This window comes from Boleophthalmus pectinirostris, unplaced genomic scaffold (genome assembly GCF_026225935.1).
Source record: "Boleophthalmus pectinirostris isolate CB_2022bp ecotype Guang Dong unplaced genomic scaffold, ASM2622593v1 HiC_scaffold_16, whole genome shotgun sequence".
Taxonomy (NCBI): domain Eukaryota; kingdom Metazoa; phylum Chordata; class Actinopteri; order Gobiiformes; family Gobiidae; genus Boleophthalmus; species Boleophthalmus pectinirostris.
In genome coordinates, this window is record NW_026571095.1 from 610779 (window position 1) to 634349 (window position 23571).

Consider the following 23571-nt stretch of genomic DNA (forward strand, 5'->3'; position numbering starts at 1 on the left):
AAACCAGGGCTAGACCAACATTAAATGAGGACTACACCAAGACTAGGACTAAACAAGGTCTCAACCAGGGCTAAAGCAAGACTAAACCAAATCAGGATTGAATCAAGTTTAAACAAAGTCTAAAACAAGATTTAACCAGGACTAAACCAGGACTAAACCAGGACTAAACTGACCGGTCTTTTCCACTGTCCTCCATCCTTTCTCCTCCCTCCCTTTTCTTCTCTCTCCGTCCCTCTTGTCGTCTTGATTAAACGTCTCTGTGTTTTTGTCATCTCTGAATAAACACAGTTGGGTTTAGTGTCCCTGAACACTTCATTTTTAGTTTTGTCTTTTGCTTTGTGTGTGTGTGTGTGTGTGTGTGTGTGTGTGTGTGCCTGTGTGTGTGTGTCGGTGCTCATTAGCTCTGCTTCACTGCAACTCCATCCTCCTCTCTTTCATGGAAAAAGAGGGAGAGGAAGAGGGGGATGTTCTCCTCCCGGGTGACAGTGAAGAAGACGCACACACACTTTTAAATAGCAAAAAAAAAGTGTAAATCTTACTTCCCGTCCTGTGTTTGTCACCGTCAGCCAATCGCAGCCTGCTACCTTTGACTCTCGACCAATCAGCTTTCGGGGCATTCATATAAACACACTCTCTCTCCTCTGCTCAGCTCCATCTTCGTCGTAGCGGCAGAACTATCAGCCTCCTCAGACTTTCCTTCTCCAATTCATAAAAATCAAAGGAGTTTATTGTTCGGTATTGTTTTCAGTGGCATCAGTGCGGTGGAATTCTTCAAATTTTTCCCCAAAATGCAGTGAAAATGTGTAAATGACTGGGAGGGCATCCGGCGTAAAATCTATAAAATTATACGTTCAGTGTGTCGGGCAAATGACCGAATTAAAAAATGAACCAGATGTATAATAACGCTGTCTGAAAATGTCTAAAATTTGGATCTGTTTCAGTCCTGCATCAGTCCTGGTTCAGTTCTGGTTCAGACCTGGTTTAGTCCTGGTTCGGTTCTGATTTAGTCCTGGATCAGTGCTGGTTTAGTCCAGTTTTAGTCCTGGTTCAGTTCGTGTTTAGACCTGATTCAGTCTCGTTCAGTCCTTGGTTTAGTCTTCATTCAGACCTGATTTAGGCCTAGTTCAGCCTTTTTTAGTCCTGGTTTAGTCCTGGTTCATGCCTGTTTTAGTCCTTGTTTAATCCTTGTTTAGCCCAGGTTCAGCCCTGGTTCATCCTTGTTTAGTCCTGGTTTCATGCCTGTTTTAGTCCTTGTTTAGTCCTGGTTTAGTCCTTGTTTAGTCCTGGTTTAGTCCTTGTTTAGTCCTGGTTTAGTCCTTGTTTAGTCCTGGTTTAGTCCTAGTTTAGTCCTGGTTTAGTCCTTGTTTAGTCCTTGTTTAGTCCTGGCTTTGTCCTTGTTTAGTCCTTGTTCAGCCCTGTTTTAGTCCTAGTTTAGTCCTGGTTTAGTCCTTGTTTAGTCCTGGTTTAGTCCTGGTTTAGTCCTTGTTTAGTCCTGGTTTAGTCCTTGTTTAGTCCTGGTTTAGTCCTGGTTTAGTCCTTGTTTAGTCCTGGTTCAGTCCTTGTTTAGTCCTGTTTTAGGCCTTGTTTAGTCCTGGTTTAGTCCTTGTTTAGTCCTTGTTTAGTCTTGGTTTAGTCCTTGTTTAGTCTTGGTTTAGTCCTTGTTTAGTCCTTGTTTAGTCTTGGTTTAGTCCTTGTTTAGTTCCTGTTTAGTCTTGTCTTTGTCCTTGTTTAGTCCTGGGTTCATCCTTGTTTAGTCCTTGTTTAGTCCTGGTTTAGTCCTGGTTTAGTCCTTGTTTAGTCCTAGTTTAGTCCTGGTTTAGTCCTTGTTTAGTCCTTGTTTAGTCCTTGTTTAGTCCTGGCTTTGTCCTTGTTTAGTCCTTGTTCAGCCCTGTTTTAGTCCTAGTTTAGTCCTGGTTTAGTCCTTGTTTAGTCCTGGTTTAGTCCTGGTTTAGTCCTTGTTTAGTCTTGTCTTTGTCCTTGTTTAGTCCTGGGTTCATCCTTGTTTAGTCCTTGTTTAGTCCTGTTTTAGACCTGGTTCAGTCCTGGTCCAGTTCTGGTTCATGCTTGTTTTAGTCCTGGTTTAGTCCTGGTTCAGTTCTGATTTAGTCCTGGATCAGTGCTGGTTTAGTCCTGGTTTTGTCCATGTTCAATCCGGGTTTATGCTTGTTTTAGTCCTGGTTTAGTCCTGGTTTAGTCCCGGCTCCGTCTCTTGTGTACTGACGTGACCCTGTGATGGTTCCAGCTCGTCTCAGATCACCTCCACTGCACTTTTTTCCATTACGTGAGAATAAGGTTCAGAGATAAAACCAAGGTCTCCGTGTCTCTACATTTTCAAATATTTTCAACCTTAAACCATCTCTTTCTCTTTCTCCTTTAGTCCTCAAAAGTCTCCTCTGAATGAGATAACACACTTTTCTAAGGCCAAATCCAAGTAAACAAACTCTTTATATCAAGTTTGAGATGTTCATTTGGCACTTTCAGGCCACCGTACACAGGGCCTAAAAGCAAAGCAATATTGAATACACTTTTGGCAAGAGGAAAACAAAAAGCTCTCACAAAGAAATGGATGACACATAAATCAAGTGTGGGCTCAAAAGCAGACCTGGTTTATTTCTGGTAAAGACCTGGTTTATTCTGGTTTAGTCCTGGTATATAGACCTGGTTTAATCCTGATTTAGACCTGGATGACTCTTGCTTTAGTCCTGGTTTAATTCTGTGTTTAGTCCTGGTTTAGTCCTGATTTAGTCCTGGTTCAGTTCTGGTTTAGTCCTGGTTTAGTTCTGGTTTAGTCCCGGTTCAGACCTGGTTTAGTCCTGATTTAGACCTGATTTAGTCCTGGTTTAGTCCTGGTATATAGACCTGGTTTAGTCCTGATTTACACCTGATTTAGACCTGATTTAGTCCTGGTTTAGTCCTGGTATACAGACCTGGTTTAGTCCTGATTTAGACCTGGTTTAGTCCTGGTTTAGACCGGGTTTAGTCCTGGTTCAACCCCGATTCAGACCTTATTTAATTCTGGTTTAGTCCTGGTTTAGTCCTGGTTTACACCTGATTTAGACCTGATTTAGTCCTGGTTTAGTCCTGGTATATAGACCTGGTTTAGTCCTGATTTAGACCTGGTTTAGACCTGATTTAGTCCTGGTTCAGTCCTGGTATATAGACCTGGTTTAGTCCTGATTTAGACCTGGTTTAGACCTGATTTAGTCCTGGTTTAGTCCTGGTATATAGACCTGGTTTAGTCCTGGTTGAGACCTGGTTTAGTCCTGGTTCAGTCCTGGTTTAGTCCTGGTTTAGTCCTGGTTTAGTTCTGGTTTAGTCCTGGTTCAGACCTGGTTTAGTCCTGGTTTAGTCTTGGTATATAGACCTGGTTTAGTCCTGATTTAGACCTGGTTTAGACCTGTTTGAGACCTGGTTCAGTCCTGGTTCTGATGGAACCGGTGTCTTGTCGATTTGAGCTCCCTGGCTCTATTGCACATGTGCACAACCTCCAAGTGCTGTTACAGTTTAAATGCCGTCGTTTTGAGCTCCCGAGGCAGAAGTGGAGTCACAAGTCACATTTTAAAACTGTATTTGTTTTATTGTCTGTTTTGACCAGTTAAGCATCAACATGTGCGTGTTAGATTTGTTTTACAGTTTTACATTAGGTAACTAAATATATTATAATAGGAAATTCACACTGTAGCCTGTGATATTAGTGTTAAATATTATATATTTAACACTATTTAAGATTTCAGTGTTTCCAGTCATGTCTTTCTCGTATACACTACCGGTCAAAAGTTTTAAAACACCAGAGTTTTTCCAGTTTTTTTACTGTTCACTGTTGACCAAAACATATTCTAAACTTTTGATTGAAGAAAGTGTCCACCTTTGGCAGATAGAACAGCTGAACACACTCATGGCTCATTCTTTTAACAACAGAAAACAAATATTGTCCAGAAAGTTCTTCCCAAGTCTGTTGCAGAAGTTTCCATAAATGTGTGGCACTTGTCGGTTGCTTCACTCTTCTGTCCAGTTCATCCCAAACCAGCTCGATGGGGTTTAAGTCTGGACACTGTGCTGCTGGACACTCCAGGTTTTTAAGTTTACCATCTTGTTCTTTTTTCCTGAGGTAGTTTTGGCAGAGCTTGGACTTGTGTTTTGTATTTTTTATCTTTTTTTTTTAACCTCTGGCTGTTCAGTTTTTACCTTTGTACCATTTCAAGCTCTTCATTGAAACTTGCATGACTTGAACTACAATAAATAACTGGAAAAATGAGGGTGTTCTAAAACTTTGACCAGTGGTGTATAGTAGGAGTCTTATTTGATAGAAGATATCAGCCTGTGGAAAAAAGATCCTCTGTTTAATTCATCTAAATGAGTGAATAATGGTGATTCTACAGTGGGAGCAATGGGATGGATAAATTGGCCTGTCGATATGTGCTCCCTTTAGTAAGAGTCCTATTTGAGCAGAACGTGACTGTCCAAATGAACTACGCAAATTCATATAAATGAGTTGAACTTGTACATAACTAAAGTATAAAGTGTGATCACCGTGTGCAAACAGCATCAAACCCGTGTCTATAATCCAAAGAAATATGTTGTCAAACTGGGGAGGTCAAGGTTAGGGTTTGGGTTTGGCTTTATTGGATCTATACAACTGTAAACGGAAAAACGTAAGGTCGCTTATTTCGACAGTATTGCGAATCCATGGACGTCACGGTCGATTTAAGCTGCTGGGATCTCATTTCTCTGGAAGCCGAGAGGGGTCACAACAAACAGAAACACCGCAACAAATACAAATGCGACAACACAACAAAAAAGTCACAACACACCAAAAAAAAGTCACAACGGAAATGACCGTGGGACTCTATTTTAATGCAAACGCTGCAACAAATACAAACGGCACAACACAAACGCAAACGCCGCAACACATTAAAAAGCCACAACGGAAGTGACCGCGGGACTCTATTTTCCGACGGACCGATCAAGCGACAAGTGAAGAAGAAGAACTACAACGTGAAAAGTAAAGGAACGGAGAAGTTGGAAACGTAAGTAAAAGTAATTTACTGTTTTATCATTATTCATTTCACGTTGTAGTTCTTCTTCTTCACTCACCGTTTGATTGATCGATGAAAATGGAGTCCCGCGGTCACTTCCGTTGTGGCTTTTTGATGTGTTGTGGCTTTTTAATGTGTTGCGGCATTTGCATTTGTGTTGTGGTGTTTGTATTTGTTGCGGCGTTTGCATTAAAATAGAGTCCCGCGGTCACTTCCGTTGTGGCTTTTTGTTGTGTTGTCGCATTTGTATTTGTTGCGGCGTTTGCGTTTGTTGTGACCCCTCTCGGCTTCCGTACATTTCAACGGGGCAGCCCATTTCGACAGAACACCGTAAACGTGCCCACGCTTGCTATTTCCACATATTTGGAACATGTCAGCTCGCACGTTAACTACACCCATTTAAATCTTCGCTCTCCGGGGTTCACACTATTGCTCTGTGAATCTATAATGGTGGTTTGGATCGGCCTTACAGTTCTTACAGGGCGAGGTAATTAAAAGCTCTCAGCATTAGCGTCTGTAAAGGCTGTCTGCAGGTCACATGGGGAGGAGTAAAAATAAACCAAGTGTGAAAAGACGTGTTCATTTAGAAAAGGGTGGATTTCAGATCAGGGCTGCTTTAATGTAATGTCCTTGGACCGAAAACGTGATCTGATTCATCTACACCTCTTACCTGACACCTTTAGTTACACTGAAACAAACCTTTTTGATTTTAGTTTCATTTGTTTATGTACTTATTTACTTGTTAGTATGAGTGACCAACAATAAATACAACATTATTATTTTGATAGATATTGATACTCAGGGTGTTCTATATGCATCTTTACTGGCTAAATGTTCAGCAGTTACCATGGTGATGTGGTGCATGCATTAGGAATAACTACCAAAGGATTTAAGGGACAAAATGGTTAAATCCGTCCGTGATCAGTCCGAGCGTTCATGGTCCTAATTCAAAAACTAACTATCCTGTGTCTGTAATGTTATTTGAGAGACTTGTTGAACAGCACAAATCAGCTTTGCTTGTTGCAGTTTCAACCAAACCAGCTCTTTCTGGTCAGATTGTCTCAAGACAAAACTCTGATTAAAGACTAACTTGAGCAACAGAGCTTCAGACAAAGTAGTGCTTTCAGTTCACACCCCCAAAGAATGTTGATGACTTCGGTTGCAAAAAATCCATCGATATAGAACGGTGGATCTCGAGTTCATTGGCGTGCGTTAATACCGCCGTCATCTTGGTACAGGAGCTCCACAGCGAGAGAAGATGGCGGACTTTCGCGCTGGATACAAACGTGCAAACAAGTGGAATAAGAAGACGAAAGAGCAAGGTCTAACATTTCATAGGTAAGATTTTATTTTTTAGGCCTTAGATACTAAATGTTTTGTTTTGATCCCAGGACTTGAGAGAAAGAGGGAGAACACTGAGCCCACAGAGCATGGTGTCCACAAAGTGCAAGTGGGCAAAGTCTGTGCTAGTTCTGCGTCAATCCTTTCACCTGTGGTCACTTAACGGTCTACACGGGCGCATCTTCAGGCCCATCCCCACACCTGGAACTGTAAAGAAGCCCGATAGGGTCCGGGGGTAGCCTGGCACTTGAGTTATTTTTGGGGCACTTGAGTTATTTTTTAGAAAGCCATGTAAAATGATAGCCTGATTCATCAGCTGGCATAACTAAGGTATAAAGTTTTGCAGCAGGTAGGCGGGTACATTTTTTAATTTAACCAATCGCTGCTATTTGGTCGTGACGTATGTAAAGCGCCACTAACTGGTATATTAAGCTTTTCCCAAATCCCGTAGGAAGAAGGGCAATAACGTCTTTCCCCTTGATAAAATTCACCAAACATTCTATTTGTTCCAACTTTAAATCCTCGATCTCTGGAATCGTTGCCAACACAGAATATATGGCTCTTCGCTGACTGGCTGGTGCCCGGACTCGCTCTTCCGGCATTCTTGCAAACTGTCTAGTGTATTGCAATTCCTGACCTAGTCGATGGAGAGAAATGAAATTGAGTGGAGGCACAGGGTGGTGTCAGCCTGGCTAGTAAAATGAGGTGTTCTGTAGGACATGCATATACACCAAACAGGCTCATGCTATTTCATGACTTCATTTAGTCGCCTTGTTGTACCTTTAATTAGTCTAATTATAGTATGTTATTTATTTAGTTTTACCAAAAAAAGTTAAATACAAGAACAAGTTAACACTGGTTGAGCAGGTCTTGAGTAGAGCCTGACCGATATATCGGTTGGGCGATATTATCGGCTGATATGGGCAACTTTAGGCATATCGGCTATCGGCCGATATTTCACGTGGGCATGTTATACCTCGTTATAAAGCTTAGACTCTCTACATTCTGTTCATTTAATCCAGTTTACAGACAGATAAATGTCCTAATATGTGGCTCCACATCAGTATTTATCTACGGAGTCATTTGTCTGTGTGTGTCCGTACTGTCCCTGAACACACCACAGTTGTGTCACTCACGTGTTTTCTCTTTCTCTCACTTTTTTTCTCTTCACGCCGCGTGCAGACTCGTGGTAGTTTGACAGCGGCTGAAAACGAAACTTTGAGAAATTTGCGTGTACGTAGGATTAAAAAAAAAATAAAAAAAAAAAAAACAAAAAAACAAGCATATTTGACTGTAGTTTAGCATAAAATAAATAAGTCCCGGTTTAGTCCTTTTTCAGTCCTGGTTTAGACCTGGTTCAGTCCTGATTCAGTCCTGCTTTAGATGTGCTGCCAACAAAACAATCTGAAGAGCCACTTGGGAGCCAAAAGAACCAGCAGCTTTTAGTGAGCCGAGCCAAAAGAGCCGGTTCTCTAAAAAGAACTGGAATACCCATCACTAGTGTCTAGAATGTGATGCAAAAATGCCATTAAGCCAACCTACTGTCTGTAAATATGATGTAAAGAGGCAGAATAACAATAAATGTTGCCTAAATAAACCCAATTTAAAATCCACCAGAGCCAAACCTAAGTTTTTTAAACAATTCAACATTTACAGTGAATTTTTACATCACTAAATATATCGGCGATTATATCGGCTATCGGCAGCTCCAACTGCCATTATATCGGTTTCATATCGGCCACAGCAAAATCCATATCGGTCGGGCTCTAGTCTTGAGTTAAGTATTTGAAATAAAAACCTGAAGATTTAATTGTTTTTTTTGTAATTAATACTTTGAATGTTAAAGAATCTAAAGTTCAGGTAAAAAATAAACTTTAACATCAATTTTGGTAAATAATTCTGAACATGAAACTTAAAATACAGGTCTTACTCTAACATAATTTCTATTAGCAAAATGTACTGGTATCGTCGTCTGATATCGCCTTGTCCCTGATTAATGTTCATCCATCTATTACTTCAAGGAACGTCTGTCTGTGTGTTTGTTTTTTGGTTTGTTTGTTTGTTTGTCTGTTCCACACATAACTCACAAACCACACATCCGACCGATCTCAAATTCGGAGGGTGTCATCCTAATGGGACGGGTGTGTGCAGTGCCCAAATTTCATGTTGTTAGAGCAAAGACTGCCAAAGATCTGGTTAATTTAAAGCAGAGTTCCCCTGTACCAAGATGGCTGCTTTGTTGACACATTTGTCCCAGTGTGAGATCTACTGTTCTATATCTATGCACAGAATCAATCATGTGAATCATATCTGTGCAAAAACGTGTCTTTAAGTTCACATTTTGGTCATTTTGGTTGAGTTTGTTTGCACTGAAAAACACCCATTCTTACTCTGTTCAGGCTTGCATCTCCACAAACCTGACTCTTATTTGCTTGTTTCCATAGAGATGTTGTTTCTGCGGCTCTAATATCCCACAGTATATATGCTTTATGCTGTGAGCTAATCTTAAAGTCTTAAATGTGGAAAGTGAATGGTGAAAATGATGGCTGCTTTGGGCGAGCAGGAGCCTCAAGCCGGCGTTTAGCAAAACATTCAGAGCCTGTACGTTCTCCACACACTTAAGTCGAATTTATGGCTCTCGTTTATAGTGAAATTTCTCCCTGTAGCTCCACCTGCTCCATCACTCACTCTTCATTTAAAACACATGACTAAAACCTGTCACAGAACTCCTCTGGAAACCCCACGAGCTCAAATCTGGATCTAAACCAATCAAGCGTTAGTCAAACATCAATCAAACGTTCAACAAAAGTCAGATTAGGTTTGGACATCGTTGCATTTGCATTTTAGATTGCATAATTTAAAACAATATAAAACACTGTCAGAATCAAAGCTCTAAATAATGCGTCATGTCTAAAGTACAAAAATGCATTTGTTCTTGTAGCAAAACTTGTTTTTGTGTTTTTACTCTGCCCTGAGTGTTCCTCAGTGTGGCATTAAAGCAGACTCACTGTGCTTATGTCTGCTCTACAGTTTTAATCTATGGCACCTGAGGATTATTTTGTTATAATTTTAACATTTTAATCCCAATATTTAATATATATGTGTGTGTGTGTGTGTGTGTGTGTGTATAAATATATAATATATATATATATATATATAAAGCAGACTCACTGTGCTTATAATATATATATATATATATATATATATATATATATATATATTATATATATATATATATATATATATATATAATATATATATATATATATATATATAAAGCAGACTCACTGTGCTTATGTCTGCTCTACAGTTTTAATCTATGGCACTTGAGGATTATTTTGTTATAATTTTAACATTTTAATCCCAATATTTAATATATATATATATATGTGTGTGTGTGTTGTGTTCTTCACCACAACAATCTCGACAATCTATGTTCGTCCCCTCACATATGGTCATGAGCTGTGGATAATGACCAATAGAACAAGCAAAATGAGGTTCCTCCACAGGGGGGCTGGGTGCTCCCTTAGAGACAGGGTGAGAAGCTTGGCCACATGAGAAGAGCTCAGGGTAGAGCTGCACATCGAGAGGAGCAGCTGAGGTGGATTGGGCATCTGTTCCGGATGCCTCCTGGACGAGGCCCCGGGGAAGACCCACGACACGCTGGAGGGACTATGTCTCTGGGCTGGCCTGGGAACACCTCGGGATCTCCCCGGAAGGGTCTAGGCCTCCCTTATGCCTCCGACCCAGCCCCGGATAAAGCAGAAGAAAATGGAATGGAATATTCCATTTCCATATTCATCTAAAACAACTTAATCACTGTATCCCCAGCTTTGACTGTCCCAAATTTAAGACCTTTTTAAGACTTTTAAGACCCCGCGGCTACCCTGTTAATAAATAAAAGTATAAAAGAAACAACTCCACTGACATCCGGATTGGAAAAGTGTGGTGCCTAATGGAAGCCAACGTCGCCATAAACATCACAACAAGGAACAGTGGAGTTGTCTGCAACTCAGATAGACAGACAGATAAATAGATAACTGCAGATGACACTAGCAAGCCTCTGACTTTTTGTTTTTTCATTTGTATCAAAATGACTACGTGGTGCTACTGAATCCTACGCATATCAACAATTAAGAAAGTAAAACTGGAGAGTAAAATACACCTGTGGTGGTGAATCAGCAATAAGGTAGGATTGCTAAAATAACCCTGAAGCTTGGGTGAAATGCAGAGGACACATTTCCATACAGGGACAATAAGTGTGTCTTAACCCTAACCTGCTCACCTCCATGAATATACATCTGAACATACTGAGGAACATGAAGAAAGCAACAACATCTCCACGGAGGCACGAAGGTTTCCACCACAAAAATTAGTCCATCTTTCTTTAAGCATTTCTTCTCTTCTTTCAATTCATACCCCGCACATACAGCTCTGTCTTCACACAAGCTCTTGCCTGCTCCTCTTCCTCTTCCTCTCTTCGTCTGAGTGGATCTTTAAGAGAGAGCTATCACTGTTACACTCATCTCACTCCAGCTCCCCTCTCTCCTCTTCCCCCGCTCCGTCTCTGCAAAGCCTCTCCATTTGTCCCATTGTCTCTTCTCTCTCTCTCTTCGTCATCCCTCTCTCCCTCCCTCTCTCCGTCCCTCTCACCCTCTTGTCCAAATTGTGTGTGGCTGTGAGAGGATGAGGAGTTGCTGGCGCGCTCCTCTTTGGCCGTTGTAAAAATGCGTGTTTTTGTGGAGTTCTGGAGTTGAGAGGAGGATTATTTCACCGGGGAAAGTCTCTCTCTGCGTGTGTGTGTGTGTGTGCGTTCGTGTTTGCGCGTTCGTGTTTGCGTGTGCGTCCTCCGCTCAGATCTCACAGCACAGACTGAGGAGGGGGCCGCTCTCACCAAAACCAGTGCACTACAGCCTGGAAACAACTTTGGTGATACAATTGTAAAAATAATTATTCTTATTTGAGTTTTCTGCAAATAAAATCACGTCAGATTAACTTACGATCTGTTCTGCCCGGTAACAAATGTAAAAAAAAAAGCTTCAGAAATGTCAATGTGCTTGTAAATATTTCAGAATTGAACTGCTTTGAATCATCCAAAAAGTATATTCGATTAGGAATGTGAAAGTTCAAATCGGTTGAGTCTTTGTTGTGTCCTTAGGCAAGACACTTCACCCTTATACATAACAGTGGTGTGTGTGGGAGAGTTGGTGGTGGTGGTGGAGTGAATGAATAATTGTTGTATTATTACCATAATTGTTGTTCTGCCCATCTGCAAAAGCGTTATATAAGACTAATACATGTATTTATTTATCTAGGTCAAATCCTCCAGCTAAAAGACGAGTTCAAGATCTGCTCCTGACCCGTTTAACCCAGAGACACTGAAGGGTGGGTCAAACGCAGAGGACATGTTTCCCTACGAGAATAATAGAGTGAGCTTTACCCAAAACGATATAAGATCACGTTATGATTCACACAAGGTTATGTAATAGTTTCAGAATAGACTTAAAGGACATCTGTTATGCGCAATTGACTTCAGAGCTTCAGAGATTTAATCATGTTATAGCTGTTCCCCTTCTCATTTACCCTCTGGAAGTGGTATATTTGGAGTAATTCGTGCATATTTACTTATTTTCAAGATGCCATATTGCCAGTCGGGCCCTGTGTTCACCGCACACGCCCACTGTGACGTATAGACCCTGCGTTCGATTATCCTTTCGAATCGGTTTTCCGAGGAAGTTGCCTCGCAGCTCTTGTGAAACGTCCCCTTTTCCTGGGACGGCGCAACTTGGACCTTGTAGGCGGAAAAAGTCGACCGAGCAAGGATTCTGAGTCGGAATCCAAGATGGTTACGCCCACTGTGACATGTACTGTATTTTCCAGGCTATTAGACGCTCTGGATTATAAGGCACGCTGTCATTGAATGATCTATTTTTGAACTTTTTTCACAAATAAACCGGACTGGACTTTAAATGAAACACAACAGTTGGATGGGTCAGTGGGACTTTGTTTGGTGCGTTCACGGTGACTCTGGGCTTTGTTCAATTGTGGCGTGTATGTAATGTTGGGGAGTAACAGATTACATGTACTAGAGTTACGTAATCAGAGTGCAAATTATGAGTAACTGTATTCAGTTACAGTTACTGTTTCAATGAGTGGTAATTGGATTACAGTTACTTTGTTGAAATGAATGGATTACACAGCGGTATTTTCCTGTTTTCACATTTTGGGCTAAATCCCTCTTTTTTTTTTTTTTTTTTCCATAATTCTACTCATTGCCGGACACTAAACCAGGACTAAACCAGGACTAAAACCAGGTCTAAACCTGAACTAAACCAGGACTAAAACCAGGGCTAAACCAGGACTAAACCAGGACTAAAACCAGGTCTAAACCTGGACTAAACCAGGACTAAAACCAGGTCTAAACCAGGTCTAATCTAGAACGAAAACCAGGTCTAAACTAAATCTAAACCAGGTCTAAACCAGGACTAAACCAGATCTAAAACCAGAACTAAACCAGAACTAAAACCATGTCTCCTCCTCTTCTATCAATAATATTTTTTATTACAGTTAAGGAAAATCTGGGCTTTTTATTTTCTTTTAGCAAACAAAACTTCTTATGTGAATCATCTTTGCTTCTTTACAGCAAATCAAGTAATCCAAAGTATTCAGATTACATTACTCACTTTAAGTAATTTAATGGATTCTGTTACAAACTACATTTTGGGTTATGTAATCTGTAATCTGTAGGGAAATACATTTTAAAAGTAACCTTCCCAACACTGCGTGTAGGGAGGGTTCTGTCTGGGATCGCTGGATTGTCGGCGTGTTCGCAGTGACTCAGTTGTTCAGTTGTGTCTAGAAGTGGCACATTGCACTCACTTTTTCAGTTCATTCCTCCCTTCCGTTCCTCGTCGGCGTGGAGTGATGAGTGTGTCTGTGGGTGTTTGACGCTGCGCGGTCGCTGTCTGCTCCGTGTGTGTTTGCGTGCGCTGTGGGTGGTGCGGCTTTGTAGTTTACTGAAGTCGTGCTGGGACACCCGAGTGGATTTGTGTATAGGGCGCTCTGGACTGCGGAGCACGTGATCGTTTTTTAATAGGGTTGGAAGCATAAAAGCGAGCCTAATAGCCCAGAAAATACGGTAAATATGAACTGTGTTGATTGTGTTTGGACACTTTGGTGGTTTAAATGACAATTTCAGTCACTTGTATCACTGCAGTACTTTACCGCATCCATATCTATACCACCTGCCTGTGGGTTTGGTAGTCGGTGTTGTAGTGAGGCCAATATTAAACACATACTTAATTTAACAGATGTCAGTGTCCCTAAGGTTGTTGTAATCATAAAATAACATGAATCAAAACCTAAATTAATTAAAGTGTTAGCGTTTTCATAAGATTTCATAATCCACGTAGTCCAACACGAGAACCATAATAATACGTTTCAAGATCGGGGATGACGCCAAATCCGAGGTCCAAGTGAGAGCCAGAAGATAATCGAACACAGGGTTACTCTGTTCTACTTCAATTTTATTTTCTCAATTAGTGAAACGCACACCATTCGGCAGTGTAGCATAGTCATTTTGGTAGAAAAGAAAAAAAATAAAATAAAATGCTGCTTGTTAGGATCTGTTGGTGGTGATATGTGGACGCTTCCTTGCCAGGACGCAGCTTTAATAAACCTAATATTAGTTTTTTTTTAACACAGTATTCGTGTTTCTTTTGAGTGAGTTATTTTATTAATTCATCCCAAAGGTATCTATGAAGTAAAGTGGGCATGTCAGCGTGAATGTAGCAATAAGTGCGCTGGCCTGAACTGACACAGACCATTTGAATTGATGGAGATTCAAAATGCTCGCTGAGACTCGGTGTCATTACGAAGTTGCCGATACAATACATACCTCGATACTTAGGCCATGATACGATACATATCTTTATACATGGGCCATGATATGATACATACGTCAATACACAGGCCATGATACGATACATATCTCGATACAGTGCACTTTCAAGTTGATACGATATATTTCAAAACGATTCGATATGGTTCAGTAAAAAAAATAATGGCAAAATTATTCCTGTGACACTAAACGTCTAGAAGTGTTAAACCACTTCATGTGCAAAGTTCATATGAGACACAAACATCTTAATCATCAAAACAGTGAAAATGTCAAAAGTGTTACATAAACGGATTTCCTTCCTCTAAACAACAAAACTGTAATAATTTAGTAAAATTACCAAAAAATACTCTTGGCGATACATCGATACACCAGCCCACGATACTGATATTGTATCACATTAGACGATGCGATATATTGATATTTTGATATTTTTGCACAAACCGTAAAGTGCGTAAATCCACATCTCCACTTCAGACAAGACGACTTTCTGTGCCATTTACACAACAAATCTGTAACACCGATGATGTTCTCTGTGACGTCAGCTCCCACTGGGCACTGCGTCTTTCTAAAGCCGTAGTGTGCGGACTATTTCTTTAATTAAGTGGTTTAAGATGAATATTGCGATTTGTGTGAATAATAACATCATCCACGGGTGTTGCACATTTTAACTATACAACACCCTCAAGCACAATATGTGATCTTTAAAGTTTTGTGGTGTTGACATAAGCTACTTAAAGCGTCCATATCCTTATTCACAGAGGCTCCGCACTGTTACACACTGATACACACTTTTACACACAGTCACACACTGCTGCACACCCCGGGGACGCTGTGTTCACTTTGTACCACTTTGTTTGTTTTAAAGAGACACGACTCCACGCTTCACTGCGGCTCCCGAACAAAGCACCGAGTCAGTTTTAACATCACTATATTATTACACCTCAACTGGGGCCTTTCTCTACACACAGCACGTACTTTAAGGGACACTGTGTCACTTTTCTCCATGGAGATGTTATCGCTTTGTCAGGAATGTTTCACAGTATGGAATTAAACCTTTGTACCTTCATGGACACCAAACCAGATCAAGTTACAGGTCAGATCTGTGGAGAGGCGACCCTTTAGGCAGATAGTGAAATAATATATACATAAAAAATCTGTTGAGAAGAAAAATTTGAAAAACTTGCTGCCCGCTATGTTGTCATATGCACTTAAAATATAAATACAAATTCAAAGTTCTCTCGAGCAGGATCATGGCCAAGTGTCTCAGGGAAGTGCGATCTTTCATTTTTTATTCGGTTCAACAAAAATCCAAGTCAGTGTACATTATATCATCTAGCTTTTAAAGAATTAAACCTTTTTTTACTTAAGAATAAAGGTCGTGTAACTTTTCTGGTGCTGTGTCTGTCAAATGTTTGTCCATAGAGTCACTGTAGTTGTAGTAGTAGTAGTAGTAGTAGTAGTAGTAGTAGTAGTAGTAGTAGCAGTGGTAGCAGTAGTTGTCACAGTAGTAGTAGTAGTCGTTACAGTAGCAGTAGTTGTCACAGAAGCAGTAGTATTTGTCACAGTAGCTGTACTCGTCACAGTAGTAGTAGTAATAGTCGTGACAGTAGCAGTAGTGGTTGTCACAGTAGTAGTAGTAGTAGTCATAGTAGTAGTAGTCATCGCAGTAGCAGTACTCATCACAGTAGCAGTAGTCGTCACAGTAGTAATAGTAGCCATCACAGTAGTAGTAGTTGTTGTCACAGTAGTAGTAGTAGTTGTCACAGTAGCAGTTGTAGTCGTTGCAGTAGTAGTAGTAGTAGCCATCAAAGTAGTAGTAGTAATCATCACAGTAGCATCAGTAGTCGTCACAGCAGTAGTAGTTGTCACAGTAGTAATAGTATTCATCACAGTAGTAGTAGTCGTCACAGTAGTAATAGTAGTCATCACAGCAGTAGCAGTAGTTGTTGTCACAGTAGTAGTAGTAGTTGTAACAGTAGTAGTACTTGTCACAGTAGCAGTAGTAGTTGTCACAGTAGCATCAGTAGTCATCACGGTAGTAGTAGTAGTAGTCGTCACAGTAGCAGTAGTGGTCGTCACAGTAATAGTAGTAGTCATCACAGTAGCAGTAGTCATCGCAGTAGCAGTACTCGTCACAGTAGTAGTAGTAGTCGTCACAGTAGCAGAAGTAGTTGTCACAGTAGTAGTAGCAGTCATCAAGGTAGTAATAGTAGTCATCACAGTAGTAATAGTAGTCGTAACAGTAGTAATAGTAGCCATCACAGTAGTAGTAATAGTAGCCATCACAGTAGTAGTAGTAGTAGTCGTAACAGTAGTAGTAGTTGTCACAGTAGCAGTAGTCATCACAGTAGTAGCAGTAGTCGTCATTGTAGTAGTAGTAGTTGTCACAGTAGCAGTAGTAGCAGTAGTCGTCATTGTAGTAGTAGTAGTTGTCACAGTAGCAGTAGTAGCCATCAAAGTAGTAGTCGTAACAGTAGTAGTAGTCATCACAAAGCAGTAGTTGTCACAGTAGCAGTAGTATTCACAGTAGCAGTACACGCCACATTAGTAGTAGTTGTCACAGTAGTAGTAGTAGTAGTAGTAAGTAGTAATAGTAGAAGTCTTCATAGTTGTAGTAGTAAATAGAGCAATGACATATCCATAGAAACAAGCGGGTGACGGACCCCCAACCAGAAAGTTCCTCAGTGCAGCTTTAAATATATATATATGTATATATGTATAAAGCATGATTACATAGAACAGGCCATGAATCCTTTCGGCTTTAGCCAGCTGTCGTCGTGCAGATCAGTGGTGCATGTTTATGAGATATTGTGTTTCGTATCAGATTGAAAAACAGATTCCCGGCGCCAGTGAGACCGTCCAAATCGTTTTATCAAACTTTGTAACTGCAGCAAATGAAATCTTTTTAACTATTTGCCCCAAAGTTTGGACGGACTCAGGCACTTTCTGACAGCCCAAAACAAGCACACAATTTTGGTTCAATTCAAACGAGAAAATTGTGGTCCAAAAATGTCAGAAATCCAACTTTTCTCACAAGAAACCATGAGTCATTCGAGCCAATTGTGAAACTTGGACTGCCCATTTTCTCAAACCAAGAACTACAGACGAGTGGTACGTGACAAAACATGATTACCCTGAAACTTACCCACAACACAACTCCAACAATTCTATAGTTCACTGCACACGCTGAAATTGCTTTGTTTAGATCGGACTATGACCTAGATGCAATGCCATGGAAAGAATTGATAGCTTAGTGTTATTTGGCAAGACACTTCATCCATCATGCCAATTTTGAATGTGGTATGTGACTGTGACTGGTTAAAAGCTTTTACTTTTCGTTGGGAAATTTGTCCACTGCATTTGGCCACGCTTACATGATGTTTTTTTTTTGTTTTTTAAATTCCGAATCAATTGTTTTGAAGTAAATAGTTTGGAATTAAAATATTCTCCTTCAAGTTTATATGAAAATAATAATTCCGAATTGAGGTTTACATGGAAAACTCATTAAATCGTCTTTATTTAATTCCGCTCAACATTTGCGGGTGGGGAAGGATTCTGATTGGACAGGGACACCAACATATTTACCGTATATTCCGGATTATTGGACGCGCTCATAAGCCTCCAACCCCATCAAAAAAATGACGGCGCGCCCCACAATCCAGAGCGCCCTATACACGAATCCATTCAGGTGTCCCAGAGCGAATTCAGTAAACTACAAAGCCGCACCAAACCCACACGGACACACTCATCACATCACAGACGAGGAAAGGAACGGAGGAACGAACCGAAAAAGCGAGTGCAATGTGCCACTTCTAGACACAACTGAACAACTGAGTCACTGCGAACACGCCGACAATCCGTTGGTCCCAGACAGCACCCTCCCTACACGCCACAACTGAACAAAGCCCAGAGTCACCGTGAACGAACAAACAAAGTACCACTCACCCATCACACTGTTGTATTTCGTTCAATGCGCCTTATAGTCCGGTGCGGTTTATATGTGAAAAAAGTTCGGACCATTCAATGACAGTGCGCCTTATAATATAGTGCGGAAAATACAGTACGTCCACCAGAAGAGCTACCGGCTTTTCTGTCATCTCGGTTTGTCGTTACACCACGGACACAAACACGATCCAAACTTTTTTCCGCAGTCGTCCCGATGATAATTGCGCAGCAGCTGGAGAATTCTCTCATCACGCTTTACGTCTGTCAGCTGAGGAGGAGAAGGGAAGAGTGTCGGTGAAGGAAGGAAGAAGACAAACTGAGTCAACGGCTGCTCTACCTCAACCCACTCCCACATCCCGCTCACAAATCCAAAGAGACGCGGATGAAAGTCCGAAGACAGGACTGGTGGAGCCGGATGATCCTCTTTAGAAGGGCGACCCAACGAGCATGCGCTGAACGACCGGAATTATTTTGAAGAAGAATAAACGTTCACATGATCCAGGAATAAATGAATTCGGTTTTAAAATCAGAATAAACCACCCACTTATTTTGGAATGAAGTTTAATTCTGAATAATCTTTTTCATGAGGAATTAAGTGTTTCCATGGTCTTTTTAAAGCGGAATTCATTTTTATTCAAAATTAAAGGATTTTTATTCGGAATTAAAGCTCTCATCTGTATCTGGAACATGCAGTGCGACGCCTGGGGACCCATCTCGAGCTAGTCTTGGTCAAGAGGACTTAAGCTGGAGGATCTGGCCTATTCTTCGCTTCTGTTTCTACCTGTTCTATGTTTTGGATTCATGCTGGTTGGAGTTGGAGGGGCTGTTGTATCTTGGTCTTACCTCGAGTAATGAATGAACAGTGATTACAGAGACAACAAATGGAAATGCATTATTATCATAAACATTGCATTTTCCCATATAATTATTAGCTTCAGTCATCTCCATAAAACGCTAAACATCACCTCCTTCACAAATCACAGCCTTTGTCATTTACTAATTGTGTCCATTCATTTCTGTTTGATTGTGATTAATCCTGTAGACCTAGAGCACACAAAGCAAAGCACACCAGAACTGAGACTCACACTGGACTAGAGCTGGACTAGAGCAGGACTAGACCAGAATTTGACCAGGACAAGATCAGGACTAGACCGGGACTAGACCAGGACTAGACCAGGAAAATACCATGACAAGACCAGCACTAGACCTGCACAAGACCACGACAAGACCACGACTAAACCAGAACTCTACCAGGACAAAGACCGGGACAAGTCCACGACTAGACCACAACTAGACCAGAACTTTATCAGGACAAAACCAGGAGTAGACCAGGAGTAGACCACGATTAGACCACGACAAGACTACGACTAAACCACGACTAAACCATGACTAAACCATGACTAGACCATGACTAGACCAGAACTCTATCAGGACAAGACCAGGAGTAGACCAGGAGTAGACTAGAGTGAGATTAGGACTAGGCCAGGACAAGACCAGGAAAATATCAGGACAAGATCAGGACTAGACCAGGACTTGACCAGAACTCTAGCAGGACAAGACCGGGACTAGACCAGGAGTAGACTAGGACAAGACCGTGACTAGATCAGGACTAGACCAGGACAAGACCAGGAAAATACCAGGACAAGACGACGAACAGACCATGACTAGACCACGACTGGACCAGAACTCTACCAGGACAAGACTGGGACTAGACCAGAACTCTACCAGGACAAGACCAGGACTAGACAAGGAAAAGACCAGAACTTGACCAGGACAAGACCAGGACAAGACCAAAACTAGACCAGGAAAAGTCCAGAACTTGACCAGGACTAGACCAGGACTAAACCAGGACTAGACCAGGACTAGACCAGGACTAGAAAAGGAATAAACCAGGAATAAATAGGACTAAACCAGAACCAAAGTAAGTCTACATCAGGACTAATATTTCTAACTTGATTTTGATTCTAAGTAACAGACTCAATACTCACCGATACCACAATAATAATAAAAACATTCCTTCTTTAGACAATCAAATGTGATTTTCAGCATTCAGTGGGACTTTTTTGTATTGATACTTGCAAAAAATGAGTATCTACTTTCAATACTAGTACTTTAAGTCAATTCGTATCTGATTTTCTACATTTTTGACCTACCTGGTGTTCACACGGATATAGAAAAGATGTTTACAAGTACATTTCCTGTGTAACCTGTGGCGTGACCTAGTTTTAATGCAGTTTAATACAATCATTAAAGCTCTCATCAAACGCAATTACTCCACTTTGAAATAAAGCGCTTTTCTCCAGGTGCTCCACGCGTCCCACTTAAACTCCCTCTGCCTCAAAACCTGAAATCCTGTTTTCAGAAAGCTTTTGTCTCCAACAAAGCGCCGCTCAAACTAATTATTTTTGCCTTATTAGAGAAATGCTGCACTGTAAACATCTTTATTCAAACCTGCCTCCAAAAACGGCATTAACAAGAAGTAATTTGGGGCCCGTGTATAGAATGTAATGGCTCCTACACAGAGGAGTTTTATCATTGTAATAAATGGGAGACGTTGGAACGGGCGTAAGAGTGCAGTGTTTGTGATACATGAAAAGAGTAGTAGCAGCCACTGCAACAATAATTATGGAAAATTGCAGAGTTTTTACAGAATCTAGCCTTTTATAGTTGTATAGAAGATAACAGGTGTGATTTGTCGAATACTCAATTTCTAGGTGCACAGTTTAAAGATCCTATACTGCACAAAATGGACTTTGGTGAGCTTTAAGTCCTGTTAGAAAGTTGTTGCCTCATCTAAACAGACCTGGAGTTGTGTTGTGTTGTGTTTCATTCACACGTGTTTGAGGAATGTCTGTCTCCAAATCTCAAAATGCTCCGTTCCAACTTGTGATGTCATGTAAAACTTTGACTCCATGACTTTTCCATGACCTAAAGTGAATTTGGAATTTATTGTAGTTTCTTTTAAACAATCATTTATTGTCGTCTAGGAACGATAACCGAAATACTGTGTTATTGTATCGTCAAAGTTCTCACAATAATATCATGGACCATCACAATATATCGAATTACAAGTCTCTTTGCTTAAATTAAGAGTTTTGGTGCAGCAATAGCTCAAAAAAAAAAAAAAAAAAAAAAGAAAGACAGAAGGAACTACATAGACCATGATCCTTTGCTCCATTTCAGTGTAGACGACAAGAAGAAAAAACAGTTCTAAGTCTTTGTTCTTTGGATTAAGTCTTGTCAAGGCATTTTAAGAGGAAAAAGTAGCAGCCTCCACAAATTGTCCCAATAAATATTGTATTGTGAGAAGTGTATCGTGAAAATATCGTTCTGAGAAATTTGGATATTGTTACATGCCTAATCATAAGCCTATGGAGTAAGAAAGCTTTGAGAAATATTCATGCGCATAGAATAGAAATTAGTGCATATTTGGTTGTAGCTGCGCATAAAATAAATAACTCCCAATTAACATTACTTTGCCATAACTATTAAAAAAAACAAAACAAAACGATTATTTAACTTGCTATAATAACTTACATTATATTTAGGTTTTAGTTACTCACTCAGATTTTTTATTTATTTATTTTTTTGAAATTTGTGACTTCTACAGTGGCCCTTGTGGACAAATGTTGTTCTAATCTACACAAATCATCTCTAATTTTGACTTAATTTGGTTGGATTATAACTATTGTAAATATAAATTATAGTTTTACACCTATCACGCAGCAGTTTGTGAAAAAAAAAAAAGTTGAAAAATTACAGGAAGTAGAGAGTTCATGACATCACACTAGGGCAGCATCATTTTGAGTAGCATGCGAAAGACTTTCTAAAAATGTACCTATATTTAGCCATCAAGTTTCATTTGTCAATTTATTTAAAAAAAAAAACAATTATTTAACTTGCCATAATAACTTACATTATATTTAGGTTTTAGTTTCTCACTCATATTTTTTTTTTATTTTTTTTTTTTATTTGTGGCTTCTACAGTGGCCCTTGTGGACATATGTTGTTCTAATCTATACAAAACACTCAGAAATGGCCAGAATTTTGTGTAAAGTGCACGTGGAATTTTACTTCATTTTTTTTTTATTCTCTAATTTTGACTTAATTTGGTTGGATTATAACTTTATTTTTTTTTTTTATTACAGGAAGTAGAGAGTTCATGACATCACACCAACACTAGGGCAGGGGTCTCCAGCCGCGTACAGCTCGCAAGCTACCGGTAGCATACGGCCTTATTTTGAGTAGCTTGCAAAAGACTTTCCAAAAATGTACCTATATTTAACAGTCAAGTTTGATTTGTCACTTTATAAAAACAAAAAAAACAAAAAACATTTCAGGCATTACACGCATTTGTCCTCTCAAATTCACTGGTGGTCCATCCCCTTCATGTACAAACCACATTATTTGTCAATTAGTCATCAATCAAACTGTATTAGCGCTGTTGTCTCAGTCAATTCGGTTACCGCTGACCGGCGCCTTAACACCTGCTGCACCATGAGCGCTGCAAAGAAGCCTAAAACATAAAACTTTCATGAACAGTGGGAATCAGACTTTTATTCACAAATTTCAATGACAAGTGTGTGTGTGTCTGATCTGTGGATTTAGTGTGGCTGTCAGTAAGCGATGCAATGTGGAGCGTCACAATAACGTCTTGCATCCACAACAAGTTTTCGCGTGAGTTTCCCTCAGTTAGCAATCTAAGCAAAGAGAAGGTAAACGAGCTCAAATCAGTGCTCCAGGGACAACAGTCTTTATTTGCCAGGCCTATGAAAAGAGCAAATGCCTCCACAGAGGGGTCATTTAAAGCACATACTGACGAAGCACAAAAAGCCTTTTACCGACGGTGCCATTGTGAAGGAGGCTGCGACTGTGGTGGCTCAAACGTTATTTCAGGATCACAAATATAAAGACTGAGATTTTGTCTGCCATTTCTAACGTGCAACTTGGGGTCAACACAGTATCCAGGAGAGTGACTGCGCTGACCGAGGACGCCGCCAAATAACTTGACTCAGACATTCAGAGATGCAAATGGTTTTCTATTCAACGCAGTGTGTCAGTGGATACGAGTGATACCACCCAACTCGCCGGTTTCATTCATATGGTATTCGAGGTATTTAAGGTATTTAAATACTTTTAGTGGATGAAAAGATTCCCATTGAGAAGCTCGTGTCTATAACAAGTGATGGGGCCCTGGCTATGACTGGATTTCCTGCGCACTGCAAGCGGTTATTATTATACTTAATACTTTATTATACATCAACAAGCCAAATGTGCTAAAGTTCTGAATTTTGATGAAGTCATGGGACCTGTTGTTAAGATCATCAGCTCCATTCGAGCAAAGGCAAA

At 40.3% G+C, this 23571-nt stretch overlaps 1 protein-coding gene across 1 annotated transcript in view; it reads right to left on the reverse strand.

The window, feature by feature from the left end:
* The window catches only part of cadm3 (cell adhesion molecule 3), a 299737-nt gene that overhangs the window by 270401 nt on the left and 5765 nt on the right, over positions 1-23571 (reverse strand). The window lies entirely within an intron of this gene.